Below are 26,862 nucleotides of genomic sequence, written 5' to 3' on the forward strand. Positions count from 1 at the left end.
ATAAGTCATGCATTTTTTCTCATTTATAGCCACGTGACCTTGATAAGCGTCACTCACAGAGCTCGGTCGAGTTACAGCTGGATCAGCCAGGTCGAGTATGTGCTCTCCTGCTCCATAAATGAATAGCCTAACTTTGATAACACCAGTACGTTCATGTGAACAGCAGTACTGCATGATTTGTGTTCCACGAAAATGCTGTTTCAGTTCCTTAATATTTAGCACCACTCTCGTTTTTTGTATTTACCCCTTAAATTTCATATGTTTGCTCTGTTCTGTTCTTCATTAAGCATATCTTTACAGAAAATATACCCTATCCACCTTTCTAATGCTGAAATCTCTACCTCAGTGAACGTACGAGTCATCCTGCAACAGTCGTCCGGAAAGGCCGAGCGGTTCTAGGCGCTACAGTCTGGAACCGCGCGACTGCCACGGTCGCAGGTTCGAATCTGCCTCGGGCAAGGATGTGTGTGATGTCCTTAGGTTAGTTACGTTTAAGTACTTCTAAGTACTAGGGTACTGATGACCTCAGAAGTTAAGTCCCATAGTGCTCAGAACCATTTGAACTATTTTTGATGCTGCAACACAACAACACAATGCCCATAAACAACAAGTGCCCACATCTAAATTTTTTCCTGCTTTATTAACTACGTACATTTAAATGGAGTGTTTAAATATGTTGCGCACATCATTGTGATGTGAATATGTTTTAATAATTTCCTGTGTGCAAAATAAGCAGTGAAAGGGAATGTAAATAATTGTAGTCGACGCGCTGCCCAAGTCAGAGAATATCGTTATGTAAACCAAAGAGGTTACTTTTATTGTCGCACTGTCGCTGGGTGCAGGAGGGTGGCGTGGTAGGGCAATGTCTGTCAGGTGGTAAGGAGAATCGGTTGTAGCGAGCGAGCGGGTCGGACACAAAGGAGAAATTCTGTTGCGAGGGGACGCAAGGCTTGTTTTACTGCAAGATCCCACGTACGGTATGGCCAGGCATACCGTAGAGAAGTAAGTGGTCACAGCCCAAACCATCAAGGTTAATCGGTGTTTAAGAAAGAGCTGGGGGCCCAAAGTTAATTGTGGTGAAGAGTCTGTGACCATTCACTGTCGTGGTATAGTGGACCTCGCTGCACCGCCAGTACCGCTATGAAGTAAGACCGGGCCGGTTTATCATTTTCAGTTGTAAAAGCTTGCCAGTGTTAGTTGCTAAGCGTTCAATAACAAATACTTAAGCAACTCATGTGTGTTAAGGTGTGTAATCCTCTTTAACAACTACCTGATAGGATCCTCTCTGTATCCATAATCAACCGAGTGTGTCATTAATGACATGTAAATGATAAGAAGAGTAAAGTTTATCAAACTGATTCATAGTTTAAATGAAAGTGAACAAAAATGTGATCTTTTTTGAACTTGCTAATTAAGTGCTGGTTATTGGAAATATTTTGACAAAGCAGTATTGTTAACAATATGTCATGTTCAGACTGTTTTGTGTGAAAAGTAATTTAAGTAACAAAAAGTTAGTTATTTTCGACGTCCTAATTAAGTGCTGATTAGTGACAAGTAATTTGACAAAGCAGTAAATTTAACAATACTTCATGTTCAGAAAATTTATTATGAGGAGTAATTTATGTAACAATAAGTTAAAGTAGCGAACTCTGTAATTATTTTCAAAACAAGTTATTATTGTTGAACAGTCAATTTAAATACTAAAATTTTTCTTTTCCAAAAGTTTACCTTATGCAAAACAGTTTAACAGCAGTTAGCATTACAGTGAGAAACGCAGTTCAGTTGTTACGTAACTGATAGTGCAAAGAACTAGTAATTAATTTCATGAAGTAGTTGCAAGTTTCCTTTTGTCCATGACTGAAATTTTTGTGGGTGATCATTGTGTTTAGACAATGAGCGAGACTGTCCACGCCTTTCAACATGCTACAGTAGCAATGTAATTTAATTTCAGAATCAAGAGTTTTAATTTATTTCTCTCACATTGAATGAGCTGGCGACCGTTCATTAACAGTAATTTTCAGAGTCAAAATTAATTAATGATTTCGGGCCAAAATTTCACTAGCTAGTTTCCATATTATTTGTGCATTTATTATTCCTGCCGGTCTTTATTGGAAATGGGCAGACCGCTCCTGAAATGATTCAAAGAGCCAGATCTCTCTAAAGAGTCGACGACGGATGATTCGGAAAAAATGAATGGTAGCTCATCTGTTTCAATATGCGTCTCTGGTGGCTGTAAATGGCGGGATGAAAATTCTGCGCTAGGCTGCCACAACGGCGCCCCCAACCCGCATGCTTCAAGACGTCCCCCAAGCTACAAAAACTGTTTTATGATCATGTGCACATGTGACTTTTCATACCTTATTAGAACATGAAGCTTTTCTGATCCATAAAGTCAGAAAATAAAGGAAGCTCCGTTTGTAATTTATTGGCTGTCGGGCAGTACCCATTCAGCCAAACCAATAGTAATACTAATTATGACGATATGAAAGTCAGCATAACACAACACTCTATGACAAACTGCCTATTGGCTTCTGTCTCGGGTTCTTCGGCAGACGTTCATCTAATGATTTTTCTGACGTTTCGCCAGCACGAGTGGCTGGCATTGTCAAAGCTTCACCCTCCATTGCCGGTGGTGAACTGGAGCCGAGCTCGCGGGCGCAGGCTATATGTACCTGGCGCGCCAACGTCCGAGGGCTTCTCCGCGGTTATTTCCGGTGCGGTTCTTCTCTTGCTACCTGCGACGGTCGTTCGCTGCAGTACGGGAAGCCAGGATCTGTTGACCTTAAGGCTTTCCTCTTTCTTGTTCAAACTGTTCGCGTGTTTTTGTATTTCTACAGCTTCTCTGAACAAGCGCGTGTGATAGTGCTTCTCTACAGCCAGAACTTCAGTGTCGGCGAATTTTATTACATGGTCGGTCTCATTCAGTGCGTGCTCTGCCACGGCCGATTTCTCCACCTGCCCCAACCTGCAAGGTCGCTTATGCTCTTTGATCCTGGTGTTAATGGATCGTCCAGTCATTCCGACATAAACTTTTCCGCATGTGCATGGTATGCGGTATATTCCCGACATTGCAAGTGGGTCTCTTTTCTCCTTCGCCGATCTAAGACACTCTTTGATCTTCCTTGTCGGTTTGAAAATCGTCTTTACACCATGTTTGCGCAATATATGGCCGATTCTGTCCGTCACTCTGGGAATGTATGGCAGAAAGGCCGTACCCGACAATTCTATTTCCGGTTCCTTACTTCGCCGAGGGTTGGGCTCTGTTACACTTCTAATATAATTTGTGGAGTAACCATTGCTCCTCAGGACAGTTTCCAGGTGTTGCATTTCTCGTTTGAGGTGTTGCGGCTCACATATTCGTCCTGCTCTCGTTACGAGCGTACTAACCATGCCTCTTTTCTGGCTCGGGTGGTGGTTTGACAGTTTGTGCAGGTATCGGTCCGTGTGAGTCGGTTTTAGATACACGCTGTGTCCCAGATCTTCGCCGTCCCTTGTGACCAGAACATCTAGAAATGGCAGTTTCTTGTCCTTTTCTACTTCCATGGTAAATGTTATGTTGGCATGGAGGCTGTTCAAGTGTCTTAGGAAGTCACTCAGCTGTTCTTCACCATGGCTCGACACCACGAAAGTATCATCGACGTACCTGTACCACACCTTAGGTTTGCAAGTCGCCGAGTCCAGTGCCTGTGCTTCGAATTGTTCCATGAAGAAGTTGGCCACCACTGGACTGAGAGGACTACCCATGGCGACGCCTTCCAGCTGTTCGTAGAAATCGCCATTCCACGTGAAATAGCTCGTAGTGAGACATGCATGGAAGAGCTTTCTGATGTCTAGCGGAAAAATGGAACCGATGTGCTCCAGAGCGTCACTGAGTGGCACTTTCGTAAATAACGAAACAACATCAAAGCTGACCAGGATGTCGTTTGGTGCAAGTTTCAGTTTCTTCAGCTTCTCAATGAAATGTCCTGAGTCCTTAATGTATGTGTCGGTCTTCCCCACGTGTGGCTGGAGCAGAGAGGCCAAGTGTTTTGCCAGTTTATATGTCGGTGATCCAGGAGCGCTAACGATCGGTCTCAGTGGAACGTTGTTCTTATGGATCTTGGGTAATCCATACAGCCGAGGTGGTAGGGCTTCTATGTTGCGCAGGTTTCTCTGTATGTCCGCCGGCAGAGAAGACGCCTTGATTAATCGATTCGTATTCCGTGTGATACGTTGCGTCGGATCTGCGCTTAGTTTTCGGTACGTCGTCGGTTCTAATAGGTGTCGGATCTTTTGGTCATAATCTTCGGTCTTCATTACGACGGTCGCATTCCCCTTATCGGCAGGCAGTACCAATATACTCTTGTCGGCGTTGAGATTCTTAATGGCTTGTACCTCTTCTTTCTTCAGGTTGCAAGCTGGTGGTTTTGCTCGGCGCAGTATCCTGGCTGTTTCCGTGCGTATTTCCTCTGCCCTTTCACAAGGAAGGGTACGAATGTCTGCTTCGGTGTTGGCAATGATGTCCTCCATAGGTATAGTTCTCGGGATGATAGCGAAATTCCCTCCTTTTTGAAGAACAGACACTTCCTCTTCGGTCAATTGTCGTTCAGTGAGGTTGACCACTGTGTGTGACATGTCGGGAGTCGCCTTGTCGGTGTGCTTCCGGCATCTTTCAAACTTTTTCTTCTGTCGCTCGGTGCAGCGCTCGAGTTCGTTCTGCATGCTCCTGTGAGTGATGCTGTCGATCTTGTCCCGGTCGTCTCGATGCATTCTGCTACTCAGTGTGGAAAAAATCTGCGACCCAACCAGAAATTGAACCTGGGCCCCTTTATCTCACAATCCGGTGCGTTTACCGCGCAGCAACCAAGGCAAAGGAGCCGGAAATGCTTCACTAACGCAGAAAACACTTCCAGAATCATGTTTCCGGTCTTGATTTCAATAGAATGTCTCAGATTCAGAAGTTCAATAAACATTTACATACTTTTGAGTGATTTGTTACTTCTTACCCTTTGACTTAGCGTTGTACTCGGAATGAGTGAGCAGCGAGCGAAAAAGCTGCGGTCGGAGCATATCGCAAAGTGACCCATGCATCACCCCCCTCCCAACAGCTCAGCGCCCCTCACCACTCTCACCGATGGGACCGTAAGCCGTCTGTCTAAACTCACTGCTCGCCACCATTCTCTGGGATCGGATTGCACTAGCTCACTAGATAATTGCTCCCCCAACACTCTTACTGATCGGATTGCAAAGTAGCTCACTGCTCCCCCCACTCTCACGGACAAGATCGCACGGAGCAGACACACGGCGACTTGAGACGTCACTTTTTCTCTGCGCTTTTAGCACAGTGCTACAGCTTGCAAGTCGCTCTCTTGACTGAGCACCTCTGCTCTTTATTCTTTGTATCCTTATTTGATTTGTTCTAGTCATCCTCTTCTTGCGCTGTTGCTTTTCTGTTTCTTGTTGTGTGAGTGTTGTTGTTAGGTGTACTATTATGCCTTCTCCTACGTCTGTTGCATTTATAGTTGCTGTTGACGGTGTGTTGGTATCCTTTATGCAAGATTTCATTACTTTGGGTGGATAGGATAGTAAATATAATGGTATGTATAACAGACAATTGTTTTAACATACATGACAGTCCATGTATAAAGGTTGTCTCCGGAGAAATGGTCAATATTCAGAGATATGACAGGGGCGACCATATGAAGTAAAAAACTAGATATAGACATATGCCCTATTTCAAATGGTTTCTGAGATGGAACATACGTGAAGTTACTTTTATACGTTTTTCTTGAATGACAAGAAATCCGCAGCCACCAGCGAAAACTTGTCGTCGTCCAAAATTAAACTACATTAAATTTCCTTTAAAAACGTCTAATTCATTTTTTTTTCTCGAAGACTTACAGGTTGCGTGGAGAGAGCGAGAGAATTCGGAAGATCTTGCGCTACATGCATGCGTCGAGGTGTAGGTAAGCCAGTTTGCGGTAGTTTCCTGACTTGATAGACCACCGGTCCCATATCAAATTACTCGTCTCGACTTCGCCTAGACTACTATGGAACGCTGTAAACAATGACAATGTACTGAATCCGTGCAGGGTGGCCGCGCGGTCTAGGGGGCGTCTTGTCACGGTTCGCGCGGCTCTCTCCGTCGGAGGTTCGAGTCCTCCCTCGGGCATGTGTGTGTGTGTGTGTGTGTGTGTGTGTGTGTGCGTGTGCGGTCGTTAGCGTAAGTTGGTTTAAGTTAGATTAAGTAGTGTGTAAGTCTAGGGTCCGTTGACCTCAGCAGTTTGGTCCCATAGAACCTTACCACAAATTTCCAAATTTTGTACTGAACAATAAAGAAAATAACCAACAATGTAAATTAAATATGTTCTATCTCATTCACAATAGGGCATATGTCGACATGAAGTTTTCTGCTTCTAATGAGCGTTCCTGTCATGTCCCTGAATAATGACCATTCATTGTGGGCCAACCTATATACTATGTTTAATTTTTATTTATTAATTGAACATGAACAGGTTTAATGTCTTCAGGAGCCCTTTTACATCAGAACAGATTTTTGTGATTACAAGACTTATTAAAATCACAGTTACTTAAAAAATCTAATGTTTTGAATATAATATCTCTTCTTCGTGTCTCACCATGTGTTAGGCATTTGCCTGTAACGTCCTCTTGGTTGGAATTGTTGATTTTCCTCGGTCTTCCTAAATATCCTCTGCCCATTGGGTAATAAGTATCACCAATTCAAGTAATCTATCGCCTTCCATTCTCATGACATAATCCTTCCAATTGTTTCTGTGTTCTTTAATCTGCTCATTTAAGTTTTTCACTCTCACTTCTTTTCTGATGTATACATTCGCTCTCCCATCCGACAGAATGTACCCAGCTACTTTTCTTAGCAATTGGATCTCCAGTGCTCGTATTGTTTCTCCTCTGTTGTCCAGGCAAGAGCTTCAAGGTCTGGGGAGCAGTAGTTATTATAAGCAGAAGTAGGTCAACAGTAAGTCTGATCATTTGGACTGCGACGTCGACCTGTACAGTAAATGCTGAGCTGAAGATTTTTACTGTGGCAATGACAGCTCAAGAAACGATTTTTTGCCACTACTTTCACTCACCACCATGAAATAATTAAGCCTATTTTTGTTTTAAATTGAATGAAGGTTATCGCTAAAGCCAATTACTGGTTTAGTTCCTTGGTTGGGACAACGTGATCAGCTGCAGTTTCCACTTTGCCTACCCTTCCCTATATCACAAAAGCTTTTCCATACAGCATCTGGTATTTATTTTAGATTAATGTATTGGCATGTTTTAGTTATCGTTTCTCTCATGTTGATCGACTCTGCTTTCTGCTTTTAATCGATTTTATTTTCAAGGTTACGAGGTTGTTTGTAAGTTCGATGTGCAGTGCCTCCGAGATTCATGAACTGTTTTAGGTCTTCCGTTAGCCAAGGTGCATGTTTTCCCTTCAGGCTTCCCGTCTTTTGTGTAATAGTTAGTTTGATAGTAAATCGATGGAATTGGTCTTTTGGGTCCAGAACGGTATGGAAGTCGTCTCCCAAATTATCTCTTGTGCCTCCACTGCAAGTGCAGGTACACTGATACACTTAGTCTCTGTACGTTGGCACAGTTTATTCCTTGCATATTTTAGAGACTAAGTCGTGAATATGAATTCCACGTACAAATTTCTTTGCTTGTAGATTTAGTGGCAAATATGGGGCCTGACTATAGGCTGCAAGATAAAATAGTGTTACATCTGTAGAAGAAACTACACACTTGAATTTCACAGTGAAGGGGCAGAATATTTGTTGGTGTTCCTAGCATTATTTTTTATGCTTGTAAGTCAAAACCAAATTTTGAACGGTCAGTTTTGAAATAGGCTATCCCGCCTAGTTTCGGAGGCAAATTTTCTTAAGGGATTTGATATTTATAAACATATATTTGATTTGTTTGTCTTCATTATTATTGGATGGAAGTAGCACGGTCGGTAATAAGTCAAAGAGTTTTTGTGCCACTACTCCACCTGCTCATCTGTTACTTCTGTGGTGTTTTAGAACAATGGAGTCTACATTTAGGAAACTGGAGAGCATGCTGGGCTTGAGCCAGGTGTCCAAATTTATTAGAAGAAGCACATGGATGTTGATATTCTGAAATATATGGCGGAGTGCGTCGAAATGAACTGAAAGTGAAGGCCAACTATGTTCTACAGTAACAATACAGAAACACTGGTAGAACTAGTGATTTCATGAGCAGACAAGTTCGCAGCTCCTAACTCAAAGGCTTTAGAGTTCATTTGCACTGCTTTCAACCAGCTATTATCCGCTTCACTATCCTGCCATCTCTTGTTCACGCGCTATGTAGCCCAAATTGGGATATCACATTATTCAAATGTTGTATCTTTCAGCAGTGAAATCCTCGCATATTATGAGGCTTGTTCTCACGAGTTTCTTAATCACTTTGACTATTTCAGACCTTTTCGCATATGACACAAACTTCACGATTGTGGGTCTATGTTTCGTAGATCACAACGTTCTACATTCTGCTGTAAAGCTTCTGATTATAGAATGAGCTGCATGTATACTTGTCCTCGCTTTAAGCTTTTACAATTTTAAATGGCTACGTTAACAGTAAATATCTTAATTTTATTGGCATACTTGTCAGTGCTGCGCAACACCGTCATCCACATTTCGTTCGCCTAGAAGAATTACGAGCGATGTTCGGTACCATTTTACCATAATAGAAGAAAAAGGAAAATGCCGCTACTGTCTAATCAAACTGGCTAATCAAACCTGGCTAATCAAACCTGAAGAGAGATCTAAAATCGAAGCATCCTACAGTACCTCTGGGACGATGTGGGCCAGAAAGCCGTTAATCGATGCAGAAATTCGAGAAATCACTTCTCTTGAACCGTCCTCACCGACGTCTGCTTCTGCCTCGGGTGAAGGTATCCTGGCAGAAAGACAAGTTGAGTCTCAAGCTTATCCAGCCCACCAGTGTCGTCCAGTTCTGGACCAAATTTTTGATTTATTTCCTTTAACGATGCCTTCTCCTCCAACTGCTTTTCATTTACAACAACCAATAAGTAATTTTTTAACATTATAAAGCCGCTCACATTAAATAAAAGTATGGCGTTAAATGTACAGCTCTTCAAAGTGATTTTCAGAGATTACCATCCTTGTCTACAGTTGAAGAGACAGTAGTAACTGACGGAAAGTCATCGAGTAAAACAGAAGTGATTTCTGGCGTTCCCCAAGGTAGTGTTATAGGCCCTTTGCTGTTCCTTATCTATATAAACGATTTTGCAGACCAACTGAGCAGCCGTCTTCGGCTGTTTGCAGATGATGCTGTCGTTTATCAACTAATAAAATCATAAGAAGATCAAAACAAACTGCTAAACGATTTAGAAAAGATATCTGAGTGTTGTGAAAAGTGGCAATTGACCCTAAATAAAGAAAAGTGTGAGGTCATCCACATGAGTGGTAAAAGGAATTCGTTAAACTTCCGTTACACGATAAATCAGAATCTAAAAGCCGTATATTCAACTAAATACCTAGGTATTACAGTTACGAACTACTTAAATTGGAAGGAACACATAGAAAATGTTGTGGGGAAGGCTAACCAAAGACTGCGTTTTATTGGCAGGACACTTAGAAAACGTAACAGACCTACTAAGGAGACTGCCTACACTACGCTTGTCCATCCTCTTTTAGAATACTGCTGCGCGGTGTGGGATCCTTACCAGGTAGGACTGACGGAGTACATCGAAAAAGTTCAAAGAAAGGCAGCACGTTTTGTATTATCGCGTAATATGGGAGAGAGTGTCACAGAAATGATACAGGATGTGGGCTGAAAATCTACATCTACATCTACATCTGCATCTACATGACTACTCTGCAATTCACATTTAAGTGCTTGGCAGAGGGTTCATCGAACCACAATCATACTATCTCTCTACCATTCCACTCCCGAACAGCGCACGGGAAAAACGAAAACCTAAACCTTTCTGTTCGAACTCTGATTTCTCTTATTTTATTTAGATGATCATTCCTACCTAAGTAGGTGGGCTCAACAAAATATTTTCGCATTCGGAAGAGAAAGTTGGTGACTGAAATTTTGTAAATAGATCTCGCCGCGACGAAAAACGTCTTTGCTGTAATGACTTCCATCCCGATTCGCGTATCATATCTGCCACACTATCTCCCCTACTACGTGATAATACAAAACGAGCTGCCCTTTTTCGCACCCTTTCGATGTTCTCCGTCAATCCCACCTGGTAAGGATCCCACATCGCGCAGCAATCGGTATTGTAATTGTAAACTGTCGAAGCTGCATTGGTAAAGTACCGGAACTTCAAGCGCTGATAGAAAGCACCGAAGCTGAAATCGTTATAGGTACAGAAAGCTGGCTGAAGCCAGAGATAAATTCAGCCGAAATTTTTTCAAAGGCACAGACAGTGTTTAGAAAGGATAGATTGCATGCAACCGGTGGTGGCGTGTTTGTCGCTGTTAGTAGTAGTTTATCCTGTAGTGAAGTAGAAGTGGATAGTTCCTGTGAATTATTATGGGTGGAGGTTACACTCAACAACCGAGCTAGGTTAATAGTTGGCTCCTTTTACCGACCTCCCGACTCAGCAGCATTAGTGGCAGAACAACTCAGAGAAAATTTGAAATACATTTCACATAAATCTTCTCAGCATGTTATAGTCTTAGGTGGAGATTTCAATTTACCAGATATAGACTGGGACACTCAGATGTTTAGGACGGGTGGTAGGGACAGAGCATCGAGTGACATTATACTGAGTGCACTATCCGAAAATTACCTCGAGCAATTAAACAGAGAACCGACTCGTGGAGATAACATCTTGGACCTACTGATAACAAACAGACCCGAACTTTTCGACTCTGTAAGTGCAGAACAGGGAATCAGTGATCATAAGGCCGTTGCATCATCCCTGAATATGGAAGTTAATAGTAATATAAAAAAAGGGAGGAAGGTTTATCTGTTTAGCAAGAGTAATAGAAGGCAGATTTCAGACTACCTAACAGATCAAAACGAAAACTTCTGTTCCGACACTGACAATGTTGAGTGTTTATGCAAAAAGTTTAAGGCAATTGCAAAATGCGTTTTAGACAGGTACGTGCCGACTAAAACTGTGAGGGACGGGAAAAACCCACCGTGGTTCAACAACAATGTTAGGAAGCTACTGCGAAAGCAAAGAGAGCTTCACTCCAAGTTTAAACGCAGCCAAAACCTCTCAGACAAACAGAACCTAAACGATTTCAAAGTTAGCGTAAGGAGGGATATGCGTGAAGCGTTCAGTGAATTCGAAAGTAAAATTCTATGTACCGACTTAACAGAAAATCCTAGGAAGTTCTGGTCTTACGTTAAATCAGTAAGTGGCTCGAAACAGCATATCCAGATACTCCGGGATGATGATTGAAACAGAGGATGACACGCGTAAAGCTGAAATACTAAACACCTTTTTCCAAAGCTGTTTCACAGAGGAAGACCGCACTGCAGTTCCTTCCCTAAATCCTCGCACGAACGAAAAAAATGGCTGACATCGAAATAAGTGTCCAGGGAATAGAAAAGCAACTGGAATCACTCAACAGAGGAAAGTCCACTGGACCTGACGGTATACCAATTCGTTTCTACACAGAGTACGCGAAAGAACTTGCCCCCCTTCTGACAGCCGTGTACCGCAAGTCTCTAGAGGAACGGAAGGTTCCAAATGATTGGAAAAGAGCACAGGTAGTCCCAGTCTTCAAGAAGGGTCGTCGAGCAGATGCGCAAAACTATAGACCTATATCTCTGACGTCGATCTGTTGTAGAATTTTAGAACATGTTTTTTGCTCGAGTATCATGTCGTTTTTGGAAACCCAGAATCTACTCTGTAGGAATCAACATGGATTCCGGAAACAGCGATCGTGTGAGACCCAACTAGCTTTATTTGTTCATGAGACTCAGAAAATATTAGATACAGGCTCCCAGGTGGATGCTATTTTCCTTGACTTCTGGAAGGCGTTCGATACAGTTCCGCACTGTCGCCTGCTAAACAAAGTAAGAGCCTACGGAATATCAGACCAGCTGTGTGGCTGGATTGAAGAGTTTTTAGCAAACAGAACACAGCATGTTCTTATCAATGGAGAGACGTCTACACACGTTAAAGTAACCTCTGGCGTGCCACAGGGGAGTGTTGTGGGACCATTGCTTTTCACAATATATATAAATGACCTAGTAGATAGTGTCGGAAGTTCCATGCGGCTTTTCGCGGATGATGCTGTAGTATACAGAGAAGTTGCAGCATTAGAAAATTGTAGCGAAATGCAGGAAGATCTGCAGCGGATAGGCACTTAGTGCAGGGAGTGGCAACTGACCCTTAACATAGACAAATGTAATGTATTGCGAACACATAGAAAGAAGGATCCTTTATTGTATGATTATATGATAGCGGAACAAACACTGGTAGCAGTTACTTCTGTAAAATATCTGGGAGTATGCGTGCGGAACGATTTGAAGTGGAATGATCATATAAAATTAATTGTTAGTAAGGCGGGTACCAGATTGAGATTCATTGGGAGAGTCCTTAGAAAATGTAGTCCATCAACAAAGGAGGTGGCTTACAAAACACTCGTTCGACCTATACTTGAGTATTGCTCAACAGTGTGGGATCCGTACCAGATCGGGTTGACGGAGAAGATCCAAAGAAGAGCGGCGCGTTTCGTCACAGGGTTATTTGGTAACCGTGATAGCGTTTAGGAGATGTTTAGCAAACTCAAGTGGCAGACTCTGCAAGAGAGGCGCTCTGCATCGCGGTGTAGCTTGCTGTCCAGGTTTCGAGAGGGTGCGTTTCTGGATGAGTTATCGAATATATTGCTTCCCCCTACTTATACCTCCCGAGGAGATCACTAATGTAAAATTAGAGAGATTCGAGCCCGCACGGAGGCTTTCCGGCAGTCGTTCTTCCCGCGAACCATACGCGAGTGGAACAGAAAAGGGAGGTAATGACAGTGGCACGTAGAGTGCCCTCCACCACACACCGTTGGGTGGCTTGCGGATTATAAATGTAGAATGTAGATGTAGAATATTCTAACAGAGGACGAACGAGTGTAGTGTACGCTGTCTCTTTAGTGGACTTGTTGCATCTTCTAAGTGTCCTGCCAATGAAACGCAACCTTTGGCTCGCCTTCCCCACAATATTATCTATGTGGTCTTTCCGACTGAAGTTGTTCGTAATTTTAACACCCAGGTACTTAGTTGAATTGACAGCCTTGAGAATTGTACTATTTATTGAGTAATCGAATTCCAACGGATTTCTTTTGGAACTCATGTGGATCACCTCACACTTTTCGTTATTTAGCGTCAACTGCTACCTGCCACACCATACAGCAATCTTTTCTAAATCGCTTTGCAACTGATACTGGTCTTCGGATGACCTTACTAGACGGTAAATTACAGCATCATCTGCGAACAACCTAAGAGAACTGCTCAGATTGTCACCCAGGTCATTTATATAGATCAGGAACAGCAGAGGTCCCAGGACGCTTCCCTGGGGAACACCTGATATCACTTCAGTTTTACTCGATGATTTGCCGTCTATTACTACGAACTGCGACCTTCCTGACAGGAAATCACGAATCCAGTCGCACAACTGAGACGATACCCCATAGGCCCGCAGCTTGATTAGAAGTCGCTTGTGAGGAACGGTGTCAAAAGCTTTCAGGAAATCTAGAAATACGGAATCAACTTGAGATCCCCTGTCCATAGCGGCCATTACTTCGTGCGAATAAAGAGCTAGATGCGTTGCACAAGAACGATGTTTTCTGAAACCATGCTGATTACGCATCAATAGATCGTTCCCTTCGAGGTGATTCATAATGTTTGAATACAGTATATGCTCCAAAACCTTACTGCAAACCGACGTCAATGATATAGGTCTGTAGTTAGATGGATTACTCCTACTACCTTTCTTAAACACTGGTGCGACCTGCACAATTTTCCAGTCTGTAGGTACAGATATATCTGTGAGCGAGCGGTTGTAAATGAGTGCTAAGTAGGGAGCTATTGTATCCGCGTAATCTGAAAGGAAAATCATTAAAAGAAAGGCGTTTTTCGTTGCGACGGAATCTTCTCACGAAATTCCAATCACCAACCTTCTCTTTGCGAATGCGAAAATATTTTGTTGACACCGACCTACATAGGGAGGAACGATCACCACGGTAAAATAAGGGAAATCAGAGCTCGTACAGCATCATATAGGTATTCATTCTTTCCACGCGCCATTCGAGATTGGAATAATAGAGAATTATGAAGGTGGTTCGATGAACCCTCTGCCAGGCAGTTGAATGTGATTTGCAGAGTATATATATATATATATATATATATATATATATATATATATATATATATATATATATATACTCTGCCTGAATTATAATTAACCAAATCGTTGTCAAACACTCTAATACTCAGTCTTCATCATGAATTATTTGATGAAACCAAAACTGATTTGACCACCGCAAAGACAGTGTGTCTTTCATGTGATGCGTGTGCGAGTGTAAATAATAATAGTTTCCATGCACTCGCTTCTCGTTTCATAGATGAAAAGAGTGAAATAAGCCATACCATTAAGAGTGCTCACAATTCAGAGACAGACACACTGCAGAAAACATCTCAAACTACCTAAATTCTGTTATCCCAATAAAACAACAGTTTTAAAACTGCTTCCATAATAACAGAAAATAAGTCAAATGCGATATTAACTGCCATGCTTCTGAAACTTCCATATATCCCACGCTTTGCACATTCTTTAAACCTCACTGCGCAACATGTAATTCAAACGTCCGTACAGAAAACCGTTGACGATATCAAATGAGTTGTTATTTTTCTTAAGGAGAGACCCTTTGCCTTAAGCAAACTTGCTGGAGTGCAGAACAATTTAAAAAATGACCAACTGAAACAAAATGTCCCAACCTGATGGAATGCTGCTTAGGAAATGTTGCAAAGATTTGCTTTAAATAAAGCTCCCTTGGTATTCTATGCGGAAAATGGATCACCTTAAACTTAAAAGGTACAGCTGGGGGGACAATGCAACAGGCTTTACAAATTTTGACAATTTTCGATGATGTAAACAAATAAGTGTCCTCACAGAAAACATTCTCGCTTGTAAAAATGAAAATCTTGCCAAGATTAGTGGAATAGCTACTAAAATCTTTTAAAAGAAAATAAGAGTGTCCTCAAGAAACAGAATCATTGGTTGATAATTTGCTTAAAGGGTTATCAGAGTGGGTTGGGGTTATCTTCATCAACGAACTGGGCCCCCCGATTAAAAGGCAAGGATTTTCAGACGACAACAAAACATTTCAGGACTGCTACATGAAGGACATTGCAGAAATGAAAGCGTTGGTTATTCAAAACAGAGCTCATTTCTCAACCAGTTACCACTCTGACAAACGAAACTTCTTCAGTCTGGGAGGAGTCCAATGAAACTATTAGTCAGCTCCCAGCAAGTCACAACACAGAAAGTGCGGCAGTTTTCGAACTGGACAAATGTTTAGTGGAGGGATGTTTGTCTAGAAACAGCACTTCCTTAAACTGCTGGAAACAATAAAATTGCTGAGGCCAGCCCTGTTTCAACTGGTTCTAAAAGCATTATGTATCACAGCAACATCTGTGGACTGTGAACAAATATTTTCAAAAGCAGGACAAACGTGCACTAAGAATAGGAGGAGTCTCACATCAACCAAGATAGGTAAAATTTTATTTGTAAATGACAATATTGATTAATTATTCCTTTATGGGAACATATATGGTAACACAGACTGTAAACTGCAACTACAGATACACTTCAGCTACAGTTGTAATAATTTTTACATTGTTTTTATCAATAAAGGTATCAAAATATAACAAGAATCAGTCTTCACTCTTAAAATTTTTCTACATGATAAAAATATTTAGGATTATGTTGTAATATTTATATTTTTACATCAGATGAAATTTAATACTTTTATATCTGAAAATTGCTAGGGACAAAACAGAAAATTATTACTCCTCTTTAAATGTTCTTTCAAAATAGGACAAATTAGGTAAAAATACAGGTTTAGAGACCTGAATAAAAAAGGCAATGTACCTTCCTTGTACTTATTTTTGTGAGTGAATATTAACTGCTGAGTCATCAAAATGGCTCTGAGCACTATGGGACTTAACATCTATGGTCATCAGTCCCCTAGAACTTAGAACTACTTAAACCTAAGGACATCACACAACACCCAGTCATCACGAGGCAGAGAAAATCGAACCCGGGCGCGGGAAGCGAGAACGCTACCGCGCGACCACGAGCTGCGGACCCTGAGTCGTCAAAAGGAGCTAGTTCATTCCAGTGAATAATCAAGTCTGATCAGATCTCTGAAAGGAAAACTTTTGCCCATCTCTAATCGTTGTTGAGCAAAGTAAATCCCACAGTAACGATCAAGTTTTAACAGCACCTGACTTCTTCCGGGTAATATTTTCACTTCGGATTCGATGCCTTATCCCAAATTAATATCAAACCATTAGCAATACGGTAAATCTTTAATTAGATTACCATCCGGAGCGGAAGAGGAGGGGCATGTTATAGCCCCTTATTGGAAAGCAGTTTGTGATGAACTGAAATCTTCCATCTTCCACCAGCATTAAGTATCTCACCGTAGCATGAATTTTATTTTGTCCTGCACAAGAATCAGAGAACAAGTGAAGGTGTTTAACATGTTGTCCAACATTTTCATTTATGTAACCAAAAAGAAATGAACAGACTACATCAGGGCTTTTTCATGTTCTTCCTTTGTATAAAGGTAAGACCTGACTCTTCCTCTCAATCAGTCGTGAGCATTAAAGACATTTACCGAAAGCTGCCGCAAGTAAAACACGCCTTGTATTTGCATCTGAGGCCATGATAGGTTCTGCATAAAATCAAACGAATGGAATGCAGTGTTAGAATGTGTTTCAGTTTTCTCTTTAACTGCATGTAATTTCCCGAAGAATTTATCAGCACGCCTCTTGTGCACTGTTAAACCAATGCTTTTACAGCATAATTCAAAGCTGGACTTTTCATTTTTAAACCCATCTGTTCACATGTACGACAGGTCTCCGCTTGTGGTTACCCAAATAGTAAATTAAAGTGCCTAGGGAAATTTTTCAAATGGAATTTATAGTAAACAGTACTGGAAACTTAAAATTTTGAAAAAGCCTCTATGTTTTGTACATGTGGAGTTCCTCTTCAGTTTAATCATAAAATGGCTACATAACACAGAAAATGCCAGAACACATAGGGTTTCTCTATATCATGACTCAAATGTAAGCAGAGACGTAGCTCAGGTAAGGTTCGTGTGTTTAGTATCACGGCTCTCATATCAAGTGCTCAAAATGTTGACCCGAACACTTGCTACAGCTATAAAATGATTTTGTGAAAAATAATGCTGCAAGTTGAATTTCATCTGGAGTTAACGGCAGCATAGGCCCTTGCTATACGGCATTTCACACCTCCGCAGTGGTCGGTGATTCCTAATAGACCTCTTGTTTTAATTTTCATTACAGTTAAAAGTATATAAGATATAAGTATAGAGGTGTTAAGTTTTTTGATTGCGCAGATTATTTTGCATTTGCCGAGCGACCGTTCCAATCAGCTGCAAAAGTTCTCTTAAGCAGATCTGTCGTTACATGTGTGGAATGGGACATCCGTTATGTTGGTACCACACTGATTGTCTTATGACGAGTGAAACGACTTCACATAACTTAGGCAGCAGCATATCTTGGGAACACGAGATATTTGAGTGAATTTAGATTATCGTCAATAAACAGGGATCTATGATGGTTCAAATGGTTCAAATGGCTCTGAGCACTATGGGACTTAACATCTATGGTCATCAGTCCCCTAGAACTTAGAACTACTTAAACCTAACTAACCTAAGGACAGCACACAACACCCAGCCATCACGAGGCAGAGAAAATCCCTGACCCCGCCGGGAATCGAACCCGGGAACCCGGGCGTGGGAAGCGAGAACGCTACCGCACGACCACGAGATGCGGGCGGGATCTATGATGCTGGTGTTCAGAAACACGCACGGAAAGTTGATAGACCAAGAGCGTTGACTTCCCCATGGGTTGGCAACAACGCTTCTTCCTTAAAATTTTATATGAATATGCGTGTCACCTTGCACTTTGCACTGTAACCAATTTTGGAAGTCATTTCGATTAAGCTGTGGGTGCAGCAAAATGTGAAGACGATGAAATTCGATGCAGTTTAGTATTCTGTTGATCCCTCTCGTACTTCAGAGATGCCTCTTAGTGACATTTGCGTTAGTATTACTGCTGCCAAAATGTTAATTTGGTTTCTGCCATAAGCTGCCTTCTTTTTCCTTAGCGTATTTTATTCTCCATACTTCCAGTTTCTAGAACTTTTTATGATGTTTTGTAGACGGATCGTGAATGCTTGGAACTATCGAGATACTTTTGAGCATACAACCGCAGCGCTGCTCTAATAGTTTGACGACATTAACCGTAATCAATATTCACTTTTTCGACAGTCGCGTGGATTGTGAATGTATCATTAGCTTTACGGGCAAGTTATCTGGTTGCTACAACAGCAGGACATAGACTTACAGGCGTTAAGTGTACGTGTAAGCAAGAACCATACCTGAGCTATCTATTATGTAAACTGAACGTGTAAGGGGAGAAAGGAAACGAAAGGGAAGGGAAGAAACTGATGACATCAGCTGCAACGGGACATTATGCGGAATCAGCGGTGACGAACGAAAACCTGTGCCCAACCGCAACTGGAACCCAGCATCTACTGCTGACTATGGAGCGGCGTTAACCGCTGCGCCATCCAGACACAGTGTTTAGCGCAAACGCACGGACTAACTCGGCACGTTCCCCGGCCGACTCACATTCCCAGCTAGCACTGCCTATGAGCAGGCTCCGTCCATGTCCTCGATGTTCGCTAATTTTAGATTCCCGCTGGAGGTCGAACGGTATTGTGCATCCACACTAAAGGTTTTATAGATTCGTGACCCATCGACTCGAATCAATTATACGAGTATGAGTGCGTGGTGTCTGTTCTTCCGTACACGATTCTTTCAAATGCGACAGAAAAAAGCATATAGTTTAATTAGAAACAAACAAAGACGGTGTCATTATTCGATGACTATAAGCGACAAAAATGACTTGTGAACCTCAGAAAATTCGTCATATTCCCCGCTATATCTTGGCCAAAAACAGCACCTCCATCTATATACTCATTCTGAATATATTTAGGTGGTCTGTCGTAACTGTATTGTAAATAGGCTGTTTAGGTTTTTATGTTGGACTCATTGTTGGATTATTCGATTGTGTAGTGTTGGGAAGTTTGATTTGAACAGCGCGTAGCGTTGCACAGTTGGCTCAAATGGCTCTGAGCACTATGGGACTCAACTGCTGTGGTCATAAGTCCCCTAGAACTTAGAACTATTTAAACCTAACTAACCTAAGGACATCACACACATCCATGCCCGAGGCAGGATTCGAACCTGCGACCGTAGCAGTCGCACGGTTCCGGGCTGCGCGCCTAGAACCGCGAGACCACCGCGGCCGGCTTGCACAGTTGGAGGTGAGCCGCCAGCAGTGGTGGATGTGAGGAGAGAGATAGCAGCGTTTTGAGAACGGATCATCTGGACGTGTGTCCGTCAGAAAAAGGAAATTTGTAAGACTCGATGTCATGAACTGATACATATATTATGACTTTTAAACACTGTTAAGGTAAATACATTGTTTGTTCTCCATCAAAATCTTTCATTTGCTAACTATGCCTATCAGTAGTTAGTGCCTTCAGTAGTTGGAATCTTTTATTTAGCTGACAGTATTGGTGCTCGCTGTATTGCAGTAGTTTGAGTAACGAAGATTTTTGTGAGGTAAGTGTTTCATGAAAGGCATAGGTTATTGTTAGTCAGGGCCATTTATTTGTAGTGATTATTGAAAGTCAGATTGCGTTGCGCTAAAAATATTGTGTGTCAGTTTAGTGTTGATCAGAATAAGTAAAGAGAGAAATCTCTGAGTACGTTTAGTTTTGCTGAGCTGTTTGAAAGTCAAATAACGTAGAGGTTTTCCAGCATTGTCATTTTTAAATTTTTGTAAGGGGATGTTTCAGTATCACCATGTATACCACAGATGGGGCATGTTCGTATTGCGTAACGCGCAGCCGACTAGCTTCTGTGACGGATAAACCCTAAGCAAGGAAATTATAATTATGGCGTGTGAAAAACATAACACTAGGCTCCAAAATAAATTGAGAAATGATAGTGACGACGAGCGTAGCCTATCAGTACCACTGTGTAATCAATTAACAGACATTCAAAGTAGAAATTTGGTAATTGTGCATAGGGAAATGGACCAGGCAATAAATAATCGTGTAGACGGTGAAACAGCTAGTGAACAGGGCAGTATTGTCGACCGATCGGTCGACAACAGCTCGACCCAGGAACTCCAAATGACAGGACACAATCTTGAAAATACCGTAGATTCAGCTTTTGCGTCCTCACCTTTATCGCAATTAAGTCAAGACACATTTTCTGCTTTTCAAAATACGAATGTTGCCGGTGCAAATGCACTGCCGAAAAGCATAGAGGAACAGATTCCAGACACTAATACATTATTATTGCAATTAATTCAACAAATGAAACAAAATCAGAGACAAACACAGCAACAGTTTCAAAAGTTAGACATCACGCTTGAACAAACACGTCAAGGTTTAACTTCTGAGTAACTTAAAATCGAATCGAAATTTCAAAAAGTTTGTAACGACATAAAAACACAAATTTGCGTGCATTTTCAACCTATTTTTTCGCGTCATGAAAATACATTACAGAATCACGAAGCAGCCATAAAAGAACTGCAAACTATTGTTCATGAAAATCGCGACACCTTGCAAGCTAAAATTGACTCAGTTGCATCTACCGATTCGGTTAAGCAACTTGCAAAAGCTCAGGAAAACTTAAAGGACACAGTAGATACGATTTCAACACAAATAGATGCTCTAAAACTTGGTTCAGAAAAACACACTGAGGAAATCAGTTCACTATCGAAGAAAGTAGCGGAACTTTCGAATCAGTTCACTAACTTATCTACAAAGGTAGATGATCTGAATGACACAAGACCGGTAGCCTTCAATGACACAGAACAGTATGAACAAATTAAGAATTTTAAACAAAATCATAATCGAATCAAATACACAGTACAAAAGAGAAATCCGGGAAGTAAAGATCAGTTGGCACAAGTAATACAAGAATTATATATTTCAGAGGACACTCGCGCCCCAATACCGGAAGAGGGACATAGAAATACGGAAAAGCCACAAAATAATAACACAGGGCATTTCGGAAATTATGAATGAAATTGGAAAGGTACACCGAATTTTAAGATGGAACCGCCGAAACGACGTAACAATGACCGATATGCGACTCGCCGACATTAGGATTTTGACTATAAGCTGTTTATTACTACACGTAAATTCAAAACATTTAAGAATTCCGGCAACAGCATTCATCCACAAGCATGGCTTCATCAATTCTCTCATTGTTTTCCTCCCTACTGGTCATTAGAGCACAAATTAGAAATTTTGTGTGGCTGCTTAGAGAATGAACCAGCTGTAAGGATGCGATCGGTCATTAACGATTGTCACAGTCAAGAAGAATTTTATCATGCCTTCCTCTCAGCATATTGGTCTCAAGCTACGCAATACCGAGTAAAACATAGCATCATAATGATGAAACACTTTGAACAATCTGAATTCTCCAGTCTTGTCAGATAGTTTGAAGACATGTTGCACAAGAACCAGTACCTGTCAAACCCATACAGCCCCTAAGAACTTATTTCCATTTGCTTAATCAAATTGCCTGAACATTTACGACATATTATTTTGGCAGGACGTTGCAAAGACGACATTGAAGCTTTTGAGGGACTGTTACAAGAATTTAAAATTGACACTGACAATCGCGGGACGCGAAAACAGGAACACAACAATTACAGGTCACATCCGTCACAGTTCCGCGATGAAAGAAATAATAACTGGACACGACAAGGCTATTCTTACAACGCAAATCATGACCAAAACAGACACCACCCGTATGACAACTGTTGGCAGAGTAGTAATAATTACAGGGAAAGATCACCTCTCCATGGTAATGACTATGGTAGAGACACTCAGAGATACAGACAATATGGGAAAGAGAACTATTATTATCAAGGGAGACAGAACAATTTCATACGTAACAGCCCAGCACGCAGTTACGACTCAAGGAGAAGTTCTCCACCACGTGACCGACAAGAAAGAAATTACAGAAGCTACCGACATGACGACAGACGATATAATCTTAAAAACAGACCAGAATTTAATCAGAACTGGCGGGATTCAAACAGGGCAGATCCCGCTTGACAAGGTGAATTTGTAGAAGTTAGATCTGCAAATACCAGTAACGACACGCGACAACAAAGGTAACAGACAATGACTCGCACCACAGACAGCCACGTGTGCCGGCTGGCTCAGAGAAAAATAACATAGACGCTAACCTTGAGAAAAATTTGAGCATTCTTTAGCGATGTGTACCACATGATAATTGCGTTGAAGCTGAAGCTCTGCGTACTAGGAAGAGTAAAGGTTTGCACCACATTTGAGATGTAAAACCATTTATTGAGAGATAATCTGCTTTCTAACTTAGTCTTTGCCATAAAATTTTTCACTTCACATTACTAGTACGTTTTGTCATACCTAGAAACTGCTAACATGCAACAGCGTTTAGAAAGTCAACTATACAGTCAAGAACCTAGGGAACTTATTTCGACAGTAATTACGAATGCATTGTTATAGCGAACAGACGACACAGCGTTATTGTGTGTACATTCTTCCTTGTTCGTTGCATGACGGCGAACTGCAAAGAAAACTCGAGGAAGCGCTGATAGGCAGTACAGAGGGTGCCACTGTCGATCACATGGCGTTGGCTATGAGATTGTCTCTGGTAATGACAACAGTCTCGATTGAAAGTAATCGATCGTCACGCTTGCGGTGCAAATTCTGACATCCAAATTTTATCCAGTTTAACACCTTCGTCTTTCCTGTTAAAATTATTACGGTGTTTATCAATCTCTATAGATTGTAGCCAAAGGGTGTCGTGCATCTTTTGCCGATCTTAAGTATTCTTTTATTTCCTGGTGGTGGTCCGCAGCTCGTGGTCGTGCGGTAGCGTTCTCGCTTCCCGCGCCCGGGTTCGATTCCCGGCGGGGTCAGGGATTTTCTCTGCCTCGTGATGACTGGGTGTTGTGTGCTGTCCTTAGGTTAGTTAGGTTTAAGTAGTTCAAAGTTCTAGGGGACTGATGACCATAGATGTTAAGTCCCATAGTGCTCAGAGCCATTTTCCTGGTGGGCCTGAAAATAGTTCCCACCCCATACTTGCTTAAAACTTTCCCAATGCGATCTGTGACCTTACTAATGAACGGAAGGAAAACTTTGCCCTTGGGCGAATGTTATTCGTCGTTGCTCCTGATTCTCTGCCTAGAGCGAAGTGCTCGATCTATATCCTTGCTAGAATAGGCATTCTTCACGAAAGTTGACCGTAGATGTTCAATCTCATCTTTTAAATAAACAGGTTCAGAAATTTTGTACACCCTGTCTACCAAGGTTTTCATTACACCTCTTTTTTGTATAGGGTGGTGGTTTGAATATTTATGTAGATAACGATCAGTATGTGTGGCCTTTCTCTACGCCTTATGGCCCAACGTTCCGTCCCGTCGTTTAATAACAGACACATCTAGGAAATACAATTGCCCATTCCTTTCCGTCTCCATAGTAAATTGGGTTTTCGGATTAATACTGTCTAAATGTGTCAGGAAGGCATCCAACTCCTCTGCTCCGTGTGCCCATACTACGAACGTGTCATCGACATAGCGATACCATCTGGCTGGTCTCTTACTGGCAGTTTGTAACTCCCGTTGTTCAAAAGTCTCCATAAATTTGTTAGTCACAGCAGGACTAAGAGGACTGCCCATAGCCACCCCGTCAATCTGTTCATAAAAGTTTTTATTGTATTGAAAGTAGGTTGTGGTGAGGCAGTGTCGGAATAATGCCACAATATCGGTAGGAAAAATATCCGCTCTGCATAAGATAGCTTAGTTTACCGGAATCATGGTAAATAACGACACAATGTCAAAACTGACGAGGATATCATCCGGGCCCACGCTCGTTTCCTTTAACTTGTCAATGCAATGAGCTAAATTATTAATATGACTGTCCGTCTTACCAACATAAGGTTGCAGCAATGAGGCAAGGTGTCCAGCTAACTTTTGTGTTGGTCCGCCTATAGCGCTGACAATTGGCATCAACGGAATCTAAGGTTTATGCACTTTGGGTAAGCCATTAAGTCTGGGTGGGTACGCTTCTATTTTACAAAGCAGCTTCTTATCGTCGGAGGCGAATGTAGACGCTTTCACCAGTCGATTGATCATTCTTAAAATCTTCATAGTCGGATCTTTCTGGAGTTTTTTGTAATTGGAGGGAACAGAAATATCATTGATTTTCCATTATAGTCCTCATTGTTCATTACCCTTATCTGCATTAAGAACAATAATGTTTTTATCTGCATTTATATCCCTCAGCGCCTTCCTTTGGGCCTGCGACAAATCACTATTAGGTGGCTTATATGTACGTAAAATACTAGCAGTTTCCATCCTAATAACATCAGCGGACTGCTGTGGAAGCTGACAGATACCTGCCTCAATATTTGCTACAGTATCATCTGTGGGTACGTTTTGGGGCGTCACAGCAAAATTGCCTCCTTTCGCTAGTACAGAAATTTCAACTTTTGACAAAACTTTATCAGACAGGTTAATAACAGTTCGAGAATTGTCCTCAACTGAACCTCCCGAAATGTTGTTCTGTAAGTTACTGAACTTCTTCTTCTGTCTGTATGCTGATATTTCTGCGCTAACTTCCATAGTTTTGAATGTTAGACCGTCAATCTTATTCCAATCACCACACTGCATAGTATTACTAAGAACCAAGTGGAGATGAAAAAGCTTACTGCTGGTTTCCGTCAGTGCTCGCCGCGTCTGATGAATCCTCACACGTAGCATTGCAGATTGTAAATACGATGAGCATGAGCCGAGCGAAACATTCTCTTCACCTTCAGAAATTTCGGAACCGTCGAAGTGTCCCTGCAGCGTAACAGGAAGGTGAGGGTACATAGTTGTTGTGCTTCCTTCTTGCGCATTCCTTCAAATCGTCGAACCGATGCTGACACATCCTCCCCGTAAAGGCGTTTGATCATACAATGTAAGCTTTAAGGCCGTGGTCGAAGTATAAAACTCTCCCCTGACGTTTCGTCTCTGACTGCGGGAGACATCCTCGGAGGTACAGCGGCGAACTGCGAAGAAAACTCGAGGAAGCGCTGATTATATAGGCACTACAGAGGACGCCACTGTCGATCACATGGCGTTGGCTATGAGATTGTCTCTGGTAATGCCAACATTCTCGATTGAAAGTAATCGATCGTCACGCTTGCGGTGCAAATGCTGACATCCAAATTTTATCCAGTTTAACACCTTCGTCTTTCCTGTTAAAATTATTACGGTGTTTATGAATCTCTATAGCATCTCTATACATGCGTGCACAATAATGTGAGGTTTTTTATATGAAGCTCACCTCGCTGAATTTTATTTCATGATCACCTTCCTGGTAAACATGTTCCGCTACGGCAGATTTATCCGTTGTGACCTAGGCGGCAATTCCTCTAATGTTCAACAAGACGGGTGTTCACACATCTCTTTGTGGTACCGATATAAACCTGGCCACAACTACAAGCAATGTTACATACCCCCGGTGTAGCCAAAGGGTGTCGTGCATCTTTTGCCGATCTTAAATATTCTTTTATTTTCCTGGTGGGTCTGAAAATAGTTTCCAGCCCATACTTGCTTAAAACTTTCCCAATTGACCTTACTAATGAACGGAACGAAAACTTTGCTCTTGGGGGACTGTTGTTCGTCGTTGCTCCTTGCCTAGAGCGAAGTGCTCGATCTATATCGTTGCTAGAATAGCCACCAATACCAATATTTGTACAAGGACTACAGTGGGTCTGCACCTTTGGTGTCCCACCGATACCATTATCTCTACCAGGACTACAGTGGGTCTGCTCTGTAATGACCTACCTACCTATATTCCTCAAAACGTCGACTGAGTCTGCTGTAGGTTTGCCCTGTTGTGACCTGTTACCTGTCTGTATGTCAAGAGTCAGCACTGTTTTTCCGTTGGAAGGACAACACTATTTGTTCTAGACTGCATGAAAGCCACTACTTCAGTGTGCATTTTCTTTTACTGCTCAGACTTTGAGGAAAAAAAAACTATGATTACTACTGTGATGAATGATCAGGACTGTCTTTATGGACAGTGGAAAATTTTTGCTTTTGACCAAAGGTGTATCAATAATTGTGTGCATTTGATATATTTGTTTGCGTTAATATAAAATTTTTAACAAATATGTATTGGGCGCTGCCGAAAACAATTTGTAAAATGTTTATGTGGAGCATGGGGGCTATGTAAATAGACTGTTTAGGTTTTTATGTTGGTAGCGCCACGTAGCGCTCTGTATGAAAATCACTGACTGTGCTGTGTGCAGTCTGTGGCTGGTTTGCATTGTTGGAATACTTGCAATTTTAGTGTTGGGCAGTTGGACGTGAACAGCGCGTAGCGTTGCGCAGTTGGGAGGTGAGCCGCCAGAAGTGGTGGATGTGGGGAGTGAGATGGCGGAGTTTTGAGAGCGGATCATCTGGACGTGTGTCCGTCAGAAAAAGGAGATTTGTGAGACTCGATGTCATGAACTGATATATATATATATA

This window comes from Schistocerca nitens, chromosome 1, assembly GCF_023898315.1.
Source record: "Schistocerca nitens isolate TAMUIC-IGC-003100 chromosome 1, iqSchNite1.1, whole genome shotgun sequence".
NCBI classification, from domain to species: domain Eukaryota; kingdom Metazoa; phylum Arthropoda; class Insecta; order Orthoptera; family Acrididae; genus Schistocerca; species Schistocerca nitens.